We start from the raw sequence: 17,102 nt of genomic DNA on the forward strand, positions 1-17,102 counted from the left end.
CAAGAAGTAATTGAAGAACCAAGAATCAAAGTTGAATCACAACCAATCGATGTAAAACTTAAAAGCACAGAATTCAAATCAAGATTAGAAACATGGATATTTACAACAACTTATAAAGAACATGATCCACTAGAACAATATATCACCTCAACATCAAAAGCTTTAATAAATAGATTGAACATCAGCTTACAAAAACATGGATCGTTAAAGGCTAATCTCCTAATAAGCTGTCAATATAAGAAAGGTAAAGAGATTCAAGATATTTACATCAACATTAATAACAAAGAGGTATTCCAATCAACCAATCTAAAAGAATTCTTAAGTGATGCTAAACAAATATTACGAGCAAGAATGGATGAGTTCCAAGCTAGAGGTTCTGGATGGGCTCTTACAAATATAAACTACTTAGAGTTAGCTCTTAATAAATATGCGCCATATAGAGGATCATCATACATAGAACTACCAAATGAAATTAAAAAGAAAAAAGCTGTTATCAATGTAAAGAACAAAGATGAAAAATGTTTCTTGTATTCAATTGCCTCTGCATTGCATCCTATTGAAAAAGATCCTCAACGGCCACCAAAGTACAAGCAAGTTGTTAAAGACTTAGAAACAATATTAAAAGATATTCATTTTCCTGTAAAACTAAGTGACATCCCAAAAATTGAAAGACGGCTCAATATATCATTTAACGTTTATACATATAGTGATGATGGAAAATATACAATATACGTTTTATATCATACTAAAAACAAGAAAGACATCCATGTGAATTTATTATATGTAAAAGAACAAAATAAAGACCAAGTTAAAACACACTATTGTTGGATTAAAGATCTAAGTAGATTAGTAAGCAGTCAAATAACTAAATGGAGAGCTCGAAAATACTTATGTGATAGATGCTTGTTATATTTTTACTCACAAAGTGCATTAGATAAACACGAAAAAGATTGTTCCACTCACGAAGCTGTTAAGATAGAAATGCCACCGAAAGATACATACGTTGAATTTAAAAACTATCAATTTACGATGAAGTTGCCATTTACGATTTACGCTGATTTTGAATGTCTGCTACATAAGGTTATGGGATGTAAACAATGTTATCCAGAAGATGAGTCATATACCAAAAAATATCAACAGCACAAACCATCTGGGTTCTGTTACTATATTGTAAAAAGTGATGGGAGTAAAACTAATCCTGTTGTGTATAGAGGTAAAGATGCAGCAAAAAAGTTCATAAGAATGTTAAAGAAAGAAGCTAAACAAATATCAAACATATATAGTCAAAATAATGAATTACCATTAACACGTAAACAGATAAAAGAGTTCAACCAATCCGAATCCTGTTCTTACTGTAAAGTAAAATATACATCAGAAAACCACAAAGTTAAACATCACGATCATATAACAGGAGAGTTTGTAGCTGCATTATGTAACAACTGTAACTTAAAAGTTAAAATGCCTAAGTTCGTACCAGTGATTATACATAACTTATCTGGATATGACTCTCACTTGTTTATAAAAGAGCTAGGATGTAATAAAGAACAAATAGAATTAATACCTAATAACGAGCAACGCTACATATCATTCAGTAAAAAAGTTGGAACTATCAAATTAAAATTCGTAGATTCATTCAGATTTATGGCATGTAGTTTAGACAAATTATCATCAAACCTAACGAGAGAACAAATGGTGCACACACAACACTTCTATCCTGATGAAGAACAATTTAACCTTGTAACAAGAAAAGGTGTTTATCCGTACGATTATGTTAACAATTGGGATAGGTTTAGAGAAAGAAAATTACCACCAAAGGAAGCATTCTACAACAAACTTAACAACACACATATAAGCGATGAGGATTATAAGCATGCAAAGAAAGTGTGGAAAACATTTAAAATTAAGAATCTCGGACAATACCATGACTTATATCTAAAAACCGATGTGTTGTTATTAGCAGATGTGTTTGAGAACTTTAGAGAAACATGTCTTAAAGCTTATGGTCTCGATCCAGCTTGGTATATGACAGCACCAGGTTTAGCTTGGGATGCAATGTTAAAGATGACAACTATAAAACTAGAGTTATTAACTGATTACGATATGGTATTAATGGTAGAGAAAGGTATAAGAGGTGGGATTAGTCAATGCTCAAAAAGATATGTGAAAGCAAACAATAAGTATATGGAAGATTACAATAAGAATAAAGAAGATTCTTACTTAATGTATCTAGATGCCAATAACTTGTATGGGTGGGCAATGAGTCAATATATGCCGTATAAGGGATTCAGATGGTTAAGTGAAGATGAGATAAGAGAAATAGATTTCACAAGTATACCTGATGATTCTGATACTGGTTACATATTAGAAGTTGATCTTGAATATCCTAAAGAATTGCATGACTATCACAAAGACTACCCATTAGCACCTCAAAACATGTGTCCACCTGGTTCAAAACAATCAAAACTCTTAACAACCCTATATGACAAAGAAAAATATGTAATTCACTATCGAAACCTAAAACAATGTCTTTCACTTGGATTAAAACTTACCAAGATACATCGAGTAATAGAGTTCGAACAATCAGATTGGTTAAAGAAATATATTGATTTAAACACGCAGATGAGAACTAGAGCAACAAATGACTTTGAAAAAGACTTCTATAAACTCATGAACAATTCAGTTTTTGGAAAGACTATGGAAAATATTAGAAAGAGATGTAAACCTATAAAAATAGAATGTGATCCAACAAGAGTAGAAAAACTAATTGCTAAACCAAATTTTAAAGATAGAATTATTTATACTGAGAATCTATGTGCGATCATAATGAATAAAACAAAATTAACTTTCAATAAACCAATATATGTTGGAATGAGTATCTTAGATCTATCGAAATATTTAATGTACGACTTCCATTACAATGTGATGAAACCAAAATACCAAGACAAAATACAAGTATGTTATACAGATACTGATAGCTATATATATCATATCCAAACAGAAGATGTGTACGAGGACATGAAAAACTACATTGATTACTTCGACACCAGTGACTACCCTAAAGATAACAAATATAAGATACCGCAAATCAATAAGAAAATACTTGGTAAGATGAAGGATGAGATTAAAGGTACAATCATAGAAGAGTTTGTAGGTTTAAGAAGTAAGATGTACAGTATAAAAGCACCTCAAATAGATTTAACAGATAAAGACTTTAAAGGTAAGTTCGATAAAGAAAAGTGTTGTAAGAAGGCTAAAGGTGTTAAGAAGAGTGTTGTGTATAAAGAACTTTCATTTAACGAATATAAGGACTGTTTGATTAGCCAAAAAGAATATTATAAGAAGATGAACTTGATTAGAAGTTATAAGCACGATTTGTACAGTATAGAAGTAAATAAGTTAGCATTAAGTTGTGTAGATGATAAGAGATGTGTTTTAAAGGATGGAATCAATACCCTACCATGGGGTCATTATAAGTTAGAAGAGTTGTAGTTTTAGATGTAAGATTTTAGATTGTAAGTTTTTAGATTGTAAGTTTTTATGATTTTAATGTCATAAAAGCATATTCAATCTCACTTTATGGATATAAAGTTTTCGCAGGCTATATAAAAATGAATTTAAATATAAAATATATATATTTCTACAAATATGAGCAAGACGCTTTGTGAACCATGTAACAAATACTTACTAGATATAGAAAAACATAATAAGACTAAAACACATATAGAAAATAGTAAAACTAAAATTTGTAAGAAATGTAAGAAAGAAAAATATAAAGCCCAGTTTAGATATATAGAAAAAGATTCTCTTTGTCGTGAATGTCTGTACGAAACATTACCACCCTTAACATGTTTAATGTGTCAAAAAGAATTTAAAATAAACCCAAGATGTGTAAATGCTAAAAAATGTATAGAATGTAGAAAAAATAAACCAGACTTTAAATATACAATAACTAAAGGTACTCATTTAGAAGGACTACAAGATATTTTTGATTATATAATTATTAATGGAGAAATTTATGCTGTTTTATCATCACAAGAAGAAGAAGAAAAAACTTTATTAAAACTACCATCTAGATACGAAAAGCACTATGATCATCTTAAAAATATTAAAAATGGAAAATTACATATATATCAGAATGAATATAATCGAAATTGTTATAGAATTATATTTATTAACTCCAAGTCTTTATGTGGTAATGAGGATTGTTTAAATTGTAAATGTATTTTCTAATCATTAAAACTTTATGGTTATAACATCATAAAGTCCTATTAAATCTCACTTTAACATTGTAGTTAGGGGGATACTTTGCGCTCTGTAACTTTGAATAATTAGCTGGCTCCTTCTGCGCTAGTTAAAAGTATTGAGGGAAGGTAAAGTGCGCTCGTAGTTAGGTCAACATGCTACTCCCCCGGTCAATCCGAACCGCATACAATGGTAGCTGATTTTGAGTAATCGCTATTGGAAATGTCACCATTGATTTCAGCGACCGTGAAAACTATGGATTTGTAACTAATATTGGTCATTTTGGATTACTTTTACGTGTCTCGGTGTCGCCCCCCCGTGACTTCCGGCCCTTAGCCGAACGGGGTGAATGCGCTCGGAGTTTCACCATTGAGCTCAGCGACCACGAAAGCTATGGATTTGACACTCATAACGGTCATTTTAGATAATATTTACATGTCTCGGTACCCTCCCCCACATGTGAATCGGGCCCGCATACAATTTGACCTGAATTTGCAAGTCATCGCTAATGAAAGTGTCACTATTGATTTCAGCGACCGCGAAAATTATGGATTTGATACTCATATCTGTCATTTTGGATTATTTTTACATCTTGGTAACCCCCCCCCACACACACACATGTGACCCTCGGTCCGCATACAATGGAGCTGAATTTGCAAGTCATCGCTAATAAAAGTGTCACCATTGAATTTAGCGACCGCGAAAACTATGTATTTGACACTAATATTGGTTATTTTGGATTACTTTTATATGTTTCGATATTTCAGCCCCCCCCATGTGACCCCTGGCAAGGAGCCGAAAAGCGTGAATTTGGAAGTTTGTTGCGAGAGGAGCTTCATTATTGATTTTAGCGACCGCTAGAACTATGAATTCGACACTAATATCGGAAATTTTCTACTATTTTTACATGTCCCGATAAACGCCCCTGATTCGAAGTTTGAGGAAAACGTTTAACTTTGATCTGGGGTATGGACAAAGGTATTTGTGACTAAAATTTGGTAACTCTCGGTCTATTTTTCTGGTTCCCAAGCCGGTTCTGGTAAAAGCCCCCCTGAGACCCCTTGGTTCGAAATTTGAAAAAACGGCTTCGTCTTGATCTGGGGCCTGGGCTAGGTACCCTTACCAAAATTTGGCAACTCTCGGTCCACTCGTCTGGTTCCCAGGCCGCACACAGACAGACAGACAGACATACAGACAAACACACAAACTTTATTTTATTTATATTAGATAGAGAATTAATATACTGAATATCAGCTCTCCAACTTCAACGGCTTGCGAAATACTAAATTTTTCGCAAAAATTCGGACCCTCTTAGAATATGTAATATAATGAAACCGTTACATATATGATAACTTCCTAGTTGAGATTGAGGCATAAGTATATACCAAAAATCATTTCATTCGACTTTGCAATTTGGATATGATGATCATGCACACATAGTCACATTCAATTTTTTATATAATAATTCATATATTACACATGATTCAAACATTTTCCCCAGTAGTTAGCTCCTCTACGAAATCACAGACTGCGTCTCAAATAAGTCCTATTGCTATTATTACAATTGCAAATATCAATATCTAAAACTGCCTGAAGTTCTTTTGTCAATAGAAACAAATGAAAAGAAAAAGGATGCCTTGAAAGTAGACAAATCCACCAGTGTTCAGAAGCTGTCTACAATGCACTGAGCAGAATGAGTCTGTGAGTCGTAATACGTTGTTAAGTCAGAGTGGGTCCTACTGGGTGGGGGTTGCAGTGGGTCACGTTCTGTTGACCCGCGGCCCCCCGACCCGCTCCATCTCTGGACTGTTCATACGGATAAAACAATCATATATATGTATTTTAACTTTCTTGATTTTACTGAACCTTCACTAATTTAAGATAATTTACAAAAAAAATGGAAGAAAGCAATTATTAATAACATATAAAAATATAGAAATGTATTTTGAAGGAAAAGGTAATTGGTGTCCTCGAGACTCGAACTCGAGTTGCCTATTCAATAAGCAGACACCTTACCGACTTATCCATGGCTCAACGTGCAACTTGTCGTTTCGAAGCTTTATTTCTACTGTGTGTGTTACGTAACACCGCTATCAGATGTCAGTAGTTGTGCGATCACCGTGTTGAAGACCCATTTCGCAGTTACGAAATCACTCTTTTAACCCCCATTAATCCGATTTTTATATACCTCTCTCTCTCTCTCTCTCTCTCTCTCTCTATATATATATATATATATATATATATATATATATATATATATTGACAACAGTAAGTAAGAGTATATATTAAGTTATTCTTGATTTTAATCTACGGAACAAATGCATTTAATGAAAACATGGGGCCTGTTGCCGTAGATGGCTAAAGGCCGTAAATAAAATTCAAATTTCAATTGTAACTTGGGTAACTCTCGACAATGACTGATTTAAGACGTTTGATAAAAGCGCGGGTAAACGCTGTTTTATAAACGCAGTTGCTATAGCGTGTGTAAGTAAGTGGTTACAGCGTCTGGCTGTCATTCTAAGGGTCTGGGGTTCGAGTGTCGGACTAGACTGATTTAAAATTTTTTCAAGGAATTAAACACTATAAATTATGTTCGCGTTTGATACTGAAGGAGATTTATCCTATGAAGGTAGAAAACCCAAGATGGGGGCAGGGGGAAAGACGGACACTGTTTATCCTTAAGTGTTAAAATTTAATTTATTCCCATGTCTTTTGCTCTTTCCTTTCCCTCTTTCCTTCTTTTCTCATTTTGTTTAGCTTTCCATACTTTTTCGGTTTCTGCATGAAGCGTATTATTCTTTTCGTTTTCTTTGCATTAATTCCTATCTCTTTGAACTTAATGTGAATGGAATTTCTGCAGATTTATCTCGTGGTTGTTTCTCTAAGTGATGCTCTCAGATAGTAATACTTTTTCCTCAAAGTGGAGGGATATTCTGGCATGTTATGTTTTCGGGCACGTATTTGCTGTCATTTTGGTTGTCCAACTATCAGACATAAGTGAAACTATTCTGCTCTTGGAAAAAGCTATCATTTCTTATGTATCCAACCTCCACTTTATACGTCGCTGACTGTACAATCCAACTTTTAACTTTTATGTCAACCATATTCTGTATCTGTTCCCACCAACTTTAGAGCATAGAATTCGTAGGATTCGACTGCGCCATTTGTTAACTTTAAAATGAAATGATATTATTTCTAAGAGGATATTTGGCTTGATTATACTTTACCTTAAACTAACCTGAGTCGTAATGCACCAGTGATCAAACCACATATGTTCACTCTTATGTAAATATGGAATCTTTATTCTTACTTTAATTCGTAACTTTGTTCTTTAATCTTTTAGCAATAATCTCCTTTGAAACTTTCTCAATTCATATACTTATATTATCTTTCTTCTCTCTGCCATTACGACATATATCCTAATCTTTATCCTCTCGACATATATCCATAATCTTTCATACATCTTGTTTTTCTTAGCAACCACAGACTAGAATTAACTTAAGACTACATCGGCATGTATATTCTTTCGTGACTCTTCCTGCCAACAATATTAATAATAATAATAATAATAATAATAATAATAATAATAATAATAATAATAATAATAATAATAATAGAATATAAGCCAGAAATTTTACGTAAAGGAGGGAGCAGTATTTTTGAATGCGTGGAATGTGACGCGAAATATCTTTGAAGTCTTCGAGATCATTTTTGTGAAATCTGTTTTTAATTTGGTTGATCGGTTGAAGTGTCATAATCGAAAATGTAGAATTCGGTTAGTGTGCTAAAGTTAAATTTTTCAAAACTTTCTAACAATGAACATTCTTTCAACGAAATATCTGTACCTTTGTTGTTTCATATGGATAATAATACTGTGGTTTTTTCGCAAAAATTACCTTTGTCAATTAAAATCGAAGCTCAAACATGTTCGGAATGTGGCAAGGAATTTCCAACAAAAAAGGGTTTGAGCATACATAAGACACGAAAACATGGCACACAGGAAATACTTGCAACCAATACGGAGGATTTTGTTCAAGAGCTCACTAAATTAAAATCAAGCACTTGGCTGATTAAACAAATCCCAAGAGGAGCTAGGAACGCAGCAGCAAGAAAACTCTCATCTGTAGTAGAGGAATGCATCGACAAGAATGATTTTGTCTCGTGGAAGAAATTATTATTTTCTCTTTTCACAATTTATGTCTACCCAGAAATCGTAGCTCAACATCTGTCACAAACATCATAAAACAAAATCTAAACGAAACCTCCTCTATGGACACTCCTCCCACTCCTAGTAGAGAACGTAGTTTTGATTTAACAAACATGATAATATCCAAAATTTCTGAATTTGATACAAAAGGGGCTTTGAGATTACTAGCTTCAGATGATACCTTGGCTCCAGCAAATGAGGAAACCTATAAACTCATGTGAGGAAAACATCCATCACCATCAAGAGTTCAAATAATGCCAGATCCTGCATATGAATTACACCCATGCTTAAAAGTTAATGAGGATGATGTATTAAAAGCCATCCATAGTTTTCCCTGCGGTTTGGCATCAGGGATGGACGGACTGTCGCCTCAACATTTAAAAGACCTAACGCCAAATCAGCAGGTGATTCAGCGCTCATTTTACTAAATTCAATAACTAGAATGACAAATCTAATTTTAAATGGAAAGGGAAATCCGGATATATGTAAATATTTTTACGGAGCAAATTTATATGCCTTACGAAAGAAAGATGGTGGAATCAGGCCATAGGTTGTGTTTTTAGAAGATTGGCTTCAAAGATTGCTGTTTCATTGGTCTACGATCGTTGTACTAACTATTTACAACCTCATCAATTGGGATTTACCACAAAAAAGGGCAATGAGGCCATTATCCACGCTACCAGAACATTCCTTAAATCAAATAAAGATTCGAACAAGGTAGTCCTCAGAATAGGTTACAAAAATGCTTTTAACGCAGTCAAAAGAGACTCCATGTTAAAGGAAGTGAAACTAATTCTACCTCAACTATATCCATATTTCTGGCAGAGCTATTCTAGCCCATCATTGTTATTGTATGGAAATAGAACTATTTCATCCCAAGTAGGATGCTAACAAGGTGACCCTGCTGGACCAATGATTTTTAGCTTAGCAATCCACCCAATAGTGCGCTTGCTTTCTTCTGAAATAAACCTATTTTATTTAGACGATGGCACATTAAGGGGCTCACCAGATATGGTTATTCAAGATCTAAGGTTCTTATTGACAAAATCTAAGAAGATAGGTCGACAAGTTAATCCTTCTAAATGCGAACTATTTTTCACGTCGGGTAAATCAGATCCAATTATAGAAGATCAATTTCAGAATTAGTTGCCTGGAATTTGGACAACACAAGCTCACGAGCTATCGTTATTAGAAACACCACTATTTGAAGATAGCTATGAAAGTTATTTTGAAGACTATTTGAACAGTTTAAAAATGATAACACACAGATTAAAAGGACTGCCATCACATATAGCCTTCTTTCTCCTAAAAAATTGTCTAGGTGTCCCCAAATTAACTTACTTCTTGCGAACCACTCCCACATGGCTTCTCCCATCAAAAATTCTTCAGTTGGATAACTCGCTGAAAACATCTTTACAAACAATAATAAATCAAGTTTTAAATTAAAGTCAATGGGCTCAGGCAAGTTTACCAATACGATTCGGTGGTTTAAATATTCGAAGAGCATCCGATTTAAATATTCGAGTTTCTGTTTTCATGCTGTGGGGTGTTGTCACTAGTCTCCAACATTTTGAAAATTTCAGTTGACGAAGTGCAAATCCCGCATCTGTCAGAAGCATTGGAATTATGGAAAGACATTTTTAATAATACAATTCCGGAGGCCAAGGAATCACAAAGAAAATGGGATGAAATCCTACTAAACGAGATAGCTGTGAAGGAGGTAATTTCACAAAATAGTTTTGACGTTGCTCGCCTAAAAGCACTTCAGAAAAAAATGTCTGGAGCCTGGTTACAAGCTACACCTTCAAAAAACATCGGAACTTTTTTAGACGATAATATTTTCAAAATATGTGTAGCATTACGCTTGGGACTAAACGTTTGCCACCCACTCACATGTGCGTGTCAAGATCGAGTGGACGAGAAAGGTTTACATGCTTTGAGCTGCATTAGAAGTGGAGGTAGAATCACACGTCACACGGAATTAAACCAAATAATCAAACGAGCACTCGCCAGCATCGATGTTCCTAGTATCATTGAGCCACAAGGATCGTATCGCAATGATGGTAAAAGACCGGACGGAGTAACTTTAATCCCTTGGAAAAAGGGCCAGAGTCTTGTATGGGATGTAACATGTGTTGATACTTCCGCTCCTTCATACATAACACTAACCTGTGAGGAAGCAGGAAATGCAACAGAAGAAGCCACTAAACATACAAAGTACTCCAGACTGAAAGATCTTTTTTTTTTTTTTTTTGCCTTTGCTACAGAAACGATGGGTTTTTTTTAGCAAAGACGCCAGTGAATTTTTGAATGAGTTAGGATCAACTTTAATTAAGAAGTCAGGCGACCCAAGAAGCAAACACTATTTAATACAACGAATAAGCATAGCAATACAGAGAGGAAATGCAGTCAGCATTTTAAAATCCTTTCCATCAGTACAAGAGCTGGATGAAATTTTTTACTTAAAATAAGTAGTATAAACATGGTGATGGACAACGATTTGCTTTCTAAGTTTATTTAGTAAATCCGTTCTATTTCCCTTTATATTTCTTCGCTGGGATGATATTCTTATTTCAATTTTTTATCACTAATTCCGAAAAGATTTGCCTAAGATATTGAACTTAGACGGACTTCTTTCTTTAAAAAAGAAAAAAAAAATATATATATATAGTGCTAAACTGTGGTCTTCAGTTCCTGTTCTGTATTCTGGTAACATTGAATGTGTTTGTCGTTGTCGAAAATGGAGTGTTAGGTGTAGAAGTGTGTTATGAAATAGATATTTTTTACGTTTATCAGATGTTTAAACATGATATTTACTTAATTGTAGGTTTAAATTAGTTAAGATCGTCATTTTGAGTAAAATTGATTAAAATTAAAATTAACAATTTTCAATACCAAAAAAATAATAAAATGTACACAAATAATGCACATGAAAATAAAATGATGTACCTACTTTAAAAATAAAAAATAAATAATAATAATAATAATAATAATAATAATAATAATAATAATAATAATAAAATAATAACTTTCGTCTACTTTTGCTTATGTATTCATTCTTTCTTAAATGCATGCATCGATGCACATAAATTCAATTCTAAACAGTGTTAGATATATAACTAAGGAAGTTCTTTAAAATAGATAGATTAGGTAAACAGTTTTGTTTAAATCAATAAGGAAAATAAAATTATGACAGTAATTTGAACATTTTATTATACATTAAATGTTACTTGTGTTATTAGTTTGTCGGGCCTGTCTTACTTGTGGGATTACGCTTCGTCACTGCATATATATGTATACATAAGCGAAAGAGCAGGCCTGCCCAATATTGAAATCCTAAAGCCACCCCTGTATACTTCATTTTTGACAATTTTTAGAATGTTCTGTTAGAGTATTATCAGTAGAGTGCAAATTAAGTTGTTCTTCGCGATGAATTTTCCAGGCTACGGGGCTTTTAACATACGAAAAGCAAACGAAGATCGTACTTACAGATAAAACGCAAAGACCTCCCACATTATGCCGTATAGGCTAAATCAGACGGTCAGACGGTCAGTATACACCCTTACACATATCTATACGCAAATAATAATAATAATAATAATAATAATAATAATAATAATAATAATAATAATAATAATAATAATAATAATAATAATAATAATAATAATAAAATATTTGGGAGGAATTAGAAATTTTAAGAAGTATACTAGTAAGCGGTTGATAAGGAAGCAAAAACTATTTATAGAAGTCTGTAAGTTTTTTTAAAAAAAGAAAGAACTCACTGTAATAAACAAAGATGCTCATTTTGGACTAACCTAACTGAATCTCATGTTCATGACACCATTTCGACTTGATACTTACTCAACCTCACACCGCCAATGTAACATCACGCAAGTTCAATCTTACACTCATAACATTATTTCGAAGTCACACTCACTCAATCTCACGTTGACATCACTACTTTGATCACACTCACTTCACTAGTATGATATCAGGCTCCCTCGAACTTACCTCACAATAATTTGACGTCACGCACGATCGATCTTACGTTGACATCATTTGGACCTCACTTTCAATTAACCTTACGTATCGATACCTCGATCTTCTGGAAATCATTTTCACACATTCAATCTTCGATGCTCAGAGTAGTCCATTTCTGGGAATGATCAATTTATTCCTCAATTTGATTTTTGACAAGATTATGTCAACCGGGTCAGGCAAATTCCTTTTATAACTTCATACTCTATTATTTTCAAATATATACAAGAGATGGATCAGTAATAGGAAGACAGAATGCACAAATGAACACCTGTTACATTCTTTCAGTGTATTGGTCTTCCTCTCTGTCGAATTCTGTCAAAAGTGCGGAAGGCGTCATGCATTGTCAGCGCATCAATCTTTGTCGCTGCTCCACAGGAACTACGATATAGCACGGACAATGGCTTCCATAGTGTTGTAATGCTTCTCGGAAAGTGGTTCTTTCATTCTGGTTAAAAGTTTCTTATAAAATCCTGAAAACATTATTGTTCAATGCACCCACGTGTCAGTTCTCTCTCGATCTAAGTACGTTCTTCGTCTTTCAGGAGTATATTGTAACACTTTTTCCCATTTCTCCTCTAGTTTACGGCCCTGCTGCTTTTCACTGAATAACATCCATTCGTTACCACTTCTCATGCTTCGTCGTCTCATCTTTCCTTATGCTCCGAAATTTATGTACCTAGGTAGTTCTAGGTATTGGTATACATATCCTAACACCCATTTTAAAAATACCCACATTTGCACTTTTCTGAATGAAGAAAGAGAATTTCGAATATTTTGGAAATTTCCCCGATAAGGCCAAAATTTTTGAAAATGCGGGAACAATCATTTTTACTTAAGAATTTATATGACGAATGTCACAGCTCCTATTTAAGCGAATACTCACATTCTCCATTTACTGAATAAAAATCAGTGAACTTTAATATTTTGGAAATTTTCTTCTTTAGGAACCGAATTTTTGAGTACGATAAAATGCTTATTCCCTTACTTTCAAGTAAGGATTTATAAACCGAATTTCTCCTCAACTTTTGCAAATCCTCACATTCGTAATTATCTGAATAAGTAAAGGAGAATTTCAATATTACAGAAATGTCATCTCTTTCCTCTTTTACGAATGAGATTTACAAAATCACATGTTCTTTTATTTTATGGACGAGTTCATGTGCCAAGATTCATCTCTCGAACTTAACGGATTTGTGAGAAACTTCATACTTGACACAAATCTCCCAAATACACGAACGGTCATAACCCCCACACTGGTAATCGGTCATAACCTCCAACGGTCATAACTCTCACAGAAATGGACAAAACAGCCACACATTGCAACGGTCACAATCCCCACATAAATGGACAAGAAACCCCACACAAATGGACAAAACTCCCACATGCAGAAATTGTCACAACTAGGGATGGAATTTGGGTATTTACCCACTGGGTAGGTAAATAAAAATTGGATAAATACCCGGTAAATACCGAAATTTTATTTACCTACCCAAAAAATGGGTATTTATTGCAAACTGCAAGATTGCACAATAAGAAGACATAGTGGATTCTAAAATAACAGTTTAAAATCTTCCAGACACAAATGTGGTTAAAGAAAGATGCAAACTTGCAACACTTGAAACTCAATTTATATCCGGTAACACTGTTTCAATCAACTCTGTTTCTAATTTAGTTCAGTACTGATATTAGCTTGAGACTTGTTGAGAGTAAACGTGCCTCTTACCTTAATTGAGTTTCCTAAGTTTTATTTTACTCAGAGAGAGAAAAAATCTGAAAATGGGTAGAAGGAAAAATAATGTTTGAAGGGCATGCAATGTACGAAGTGATAGATCAGTAAACTGCAAGTACTGTGGTAAAAACTATAAACATGCAAATGTAAATAAAATGTCAGATCATGTGAATAAGTGTTTCAAATGTTCTGGGAGTTTGAAGAAAACAATTTTAAGAGGATTACAAGGAAGAAGTTTGTCTGATTGTTGGCAAAATACTGGGACGGAACAAGTGAATGAAAGTGAACCACCTACGCCAAGTTGTAGTAGCAATAAGAGCATTGATGACTCTTTAGTGACGAGTGTGACTGATAAAACTTTGATGCCAGTTTCATATAAGAGGAGCTCCTCCACCAATGAACAAAGTTCTTCTAGTAGCATTGCCACTTTTATGGATACAATGACAGCAGATGAAACGTAAGTATATATGCATAGCGTAACACATGTAAGTTAATGGCTTAATGAGCTCACATGTCCATCATGTATCAAGTTTCGTTTTCGGTTGAGCCAGAAGGGAGTAGTTTGCTCGCCCGAAGTGTCTATAACGTGTCTCACGATTCAGATAAAAATTGCAAATGGCAAAGAACACTTAACTACTTGTATAATTAATGTAACGGGAAGTCTTTACTTTAGCCATTTCAATTTTTTTCGATTCTTCGGTTCAGTGATTTCTTCTTTCGATTCCAATGCTCCAGCTGCGCATCGAAAGGAAAGATCGCTTTAAAAGGGTGTAGCGTGGTAGAGTAGGGTAGAGTAGAGCAATATACTGATAAGTAAAGTACAGGTAGGAATGGGTTAGCTTAAGATTTGGGAAGTTTTTACCATTTTTATAAAATTGTGCAAAACCGAAAAGAACATATCACGGAAACAAAGAATCGAAAAAAATGAATGATGCAAGTGTTTTTACTAAGTGTAGAAGTACTTTTGTTTCATGTAACTCAAGAGCTTCTCATGTGACCTTGTGGAAAATTAAGAAACGACAGGTCAAAACAGATTGGTCAAACACATTCCAAATATTCTCAAACAGTTTACATTTTGTAAATAATGACCAAATGGTTAAGTCAAGTAATGGTCGAGAGTTAACATTATGCAAGAAAATATTGACGTTTTAATTAAGAAATATATGGTACTCGCAGTTCAAGACTTGTATTCAAATTCCCAAGGATTCACGTTAATCACTACGTAAGTAATTTTTATTAAAAATGTTGTTACTATTGTTTCCAGCGATATTAAACGAATGAATTACTTAAAAGAATAGCATTTTTTACGCGCTTAGTTCAGAATTAAAATGGAGGGACATGCTTAATGTGTGAATTGATTCAAGAACTATTCATCTTCATTTTTTCACCTTTTATTCACTAGTTTGTTACCTGGGTTATTACCTAGCAGAGAAACTTTTAAACATTGATCTTTGTGACGATGTGCAGTCTCTTTTTCTTTACTTAGCTTGTTAATTTCCACATTTTATTGAGAACTGCTCACGCTATATCTTAGCGGGTGTCACGAAAGAAGTATACTTAAATTACACCATGATTTTCATGGGAAAAAGTGGTTTAATCTAGGGGAATGACAACATTATTTATAAAAAGTAAGTTTATTACATAACTAAAATGGTAATATACAACAACATTTAATTTAGTGATTCAACAAGAGTAATTTGATATCTGATAGTTTATTTGATAGTTTGATACCTTAATATAGATTGATTAACAGGCAAGATATTCAGATATTTAAGTTATTGGAGATGGAAGATGAAATACAAGTATGCGACAACAGTCTTAATCTTGAAAGTTTTACGGTGGGCAGGCAAATCATTTTGAAGTGTGATATGACATCCCTATAAGTGAAATTCTGTTACATACCTTGACTGGAGTCTTGTATAGCTGTGTAACAAGTTGCTCGTCGATGAACTTCGTACTGATGTCCGAATCAATCCGCTAACAGAATCAACAACAAGAGGCCATTGTTACTACTTAAATTAGGTTACGTTACGTTCCGAAAATATACTATTTCAGATTAGACTTCTGAAATTACTCTAATATCATTAATTCATACAACAGTTGCACACGCCTTCATACGTATCTCTATTACCATTTAGAATTAACAGTATTTCCAATCATATCTATTTATTCCATACTCCTTACATATAATTCCTTGTATCAACTTACGACTGTAACTATATCGTTCTTTCTGACACTTGAGATACTCAATTCTTCCACTAAACATTCAACTTAGAATATCATCTTATATCACAACTTAGTAACCATTTAACAACAAACATTCTTCACTTAAAATCAATAATTATTCATTTGTCTTTTTAACAAATAAATTCAGTGGCACTCTAAACAAGGCCTTTCTTGCCACTATACAAGTTTGATCCTTTTATTGTTCATTTCTTGCACCTACAGCCCTGAGGCCCTTTTTAAGTAATTTCAAGGGACACACCCAAACCGCATGATAATCAGACCATACATTGCGTCAGTTCCCTAAATATGGAAACCTATTGCCCTTTTGCCTTCTCATTGGTTCTTAGCAAGTGCCGCACCCAAGATACGATGCATAATACATATACACGTGTACGGATGATGCAATGTCATGTATCATAGCATTTTCCAAACATCCGTAATTACTGACTAATGTTCCTCTCATTATTGAAGTTATGATTGAGTTTGTATCCTGTTAGATTACCATCAGTAACCTTCCTGAGTAAACTTCCTACAAAATTGCGCAGTGATGGCAATATTAGTTATCTTTATCGTTTTATTCATTTCCTTTCTTTTGTTGCTAGCACTAAGCAACCGAAGAGGAGAAGGATGTTTAATAATTCCAAAATTTCAACTTCA

This window comes from Thermobia domestica, chromosome 14 (genome assembly GCF_964235325.1).
Source record: "Thermobia domestica chromosome 14, izTheDome1.hap1.1, whole genome shotgun sequence".
Taxonomy (NCBI): Eukaryota; Metazoa; Arthropoda; class Insecta; order Zygentoma; family Lepismatidae; genus Thermobia; species Thermobia domestica.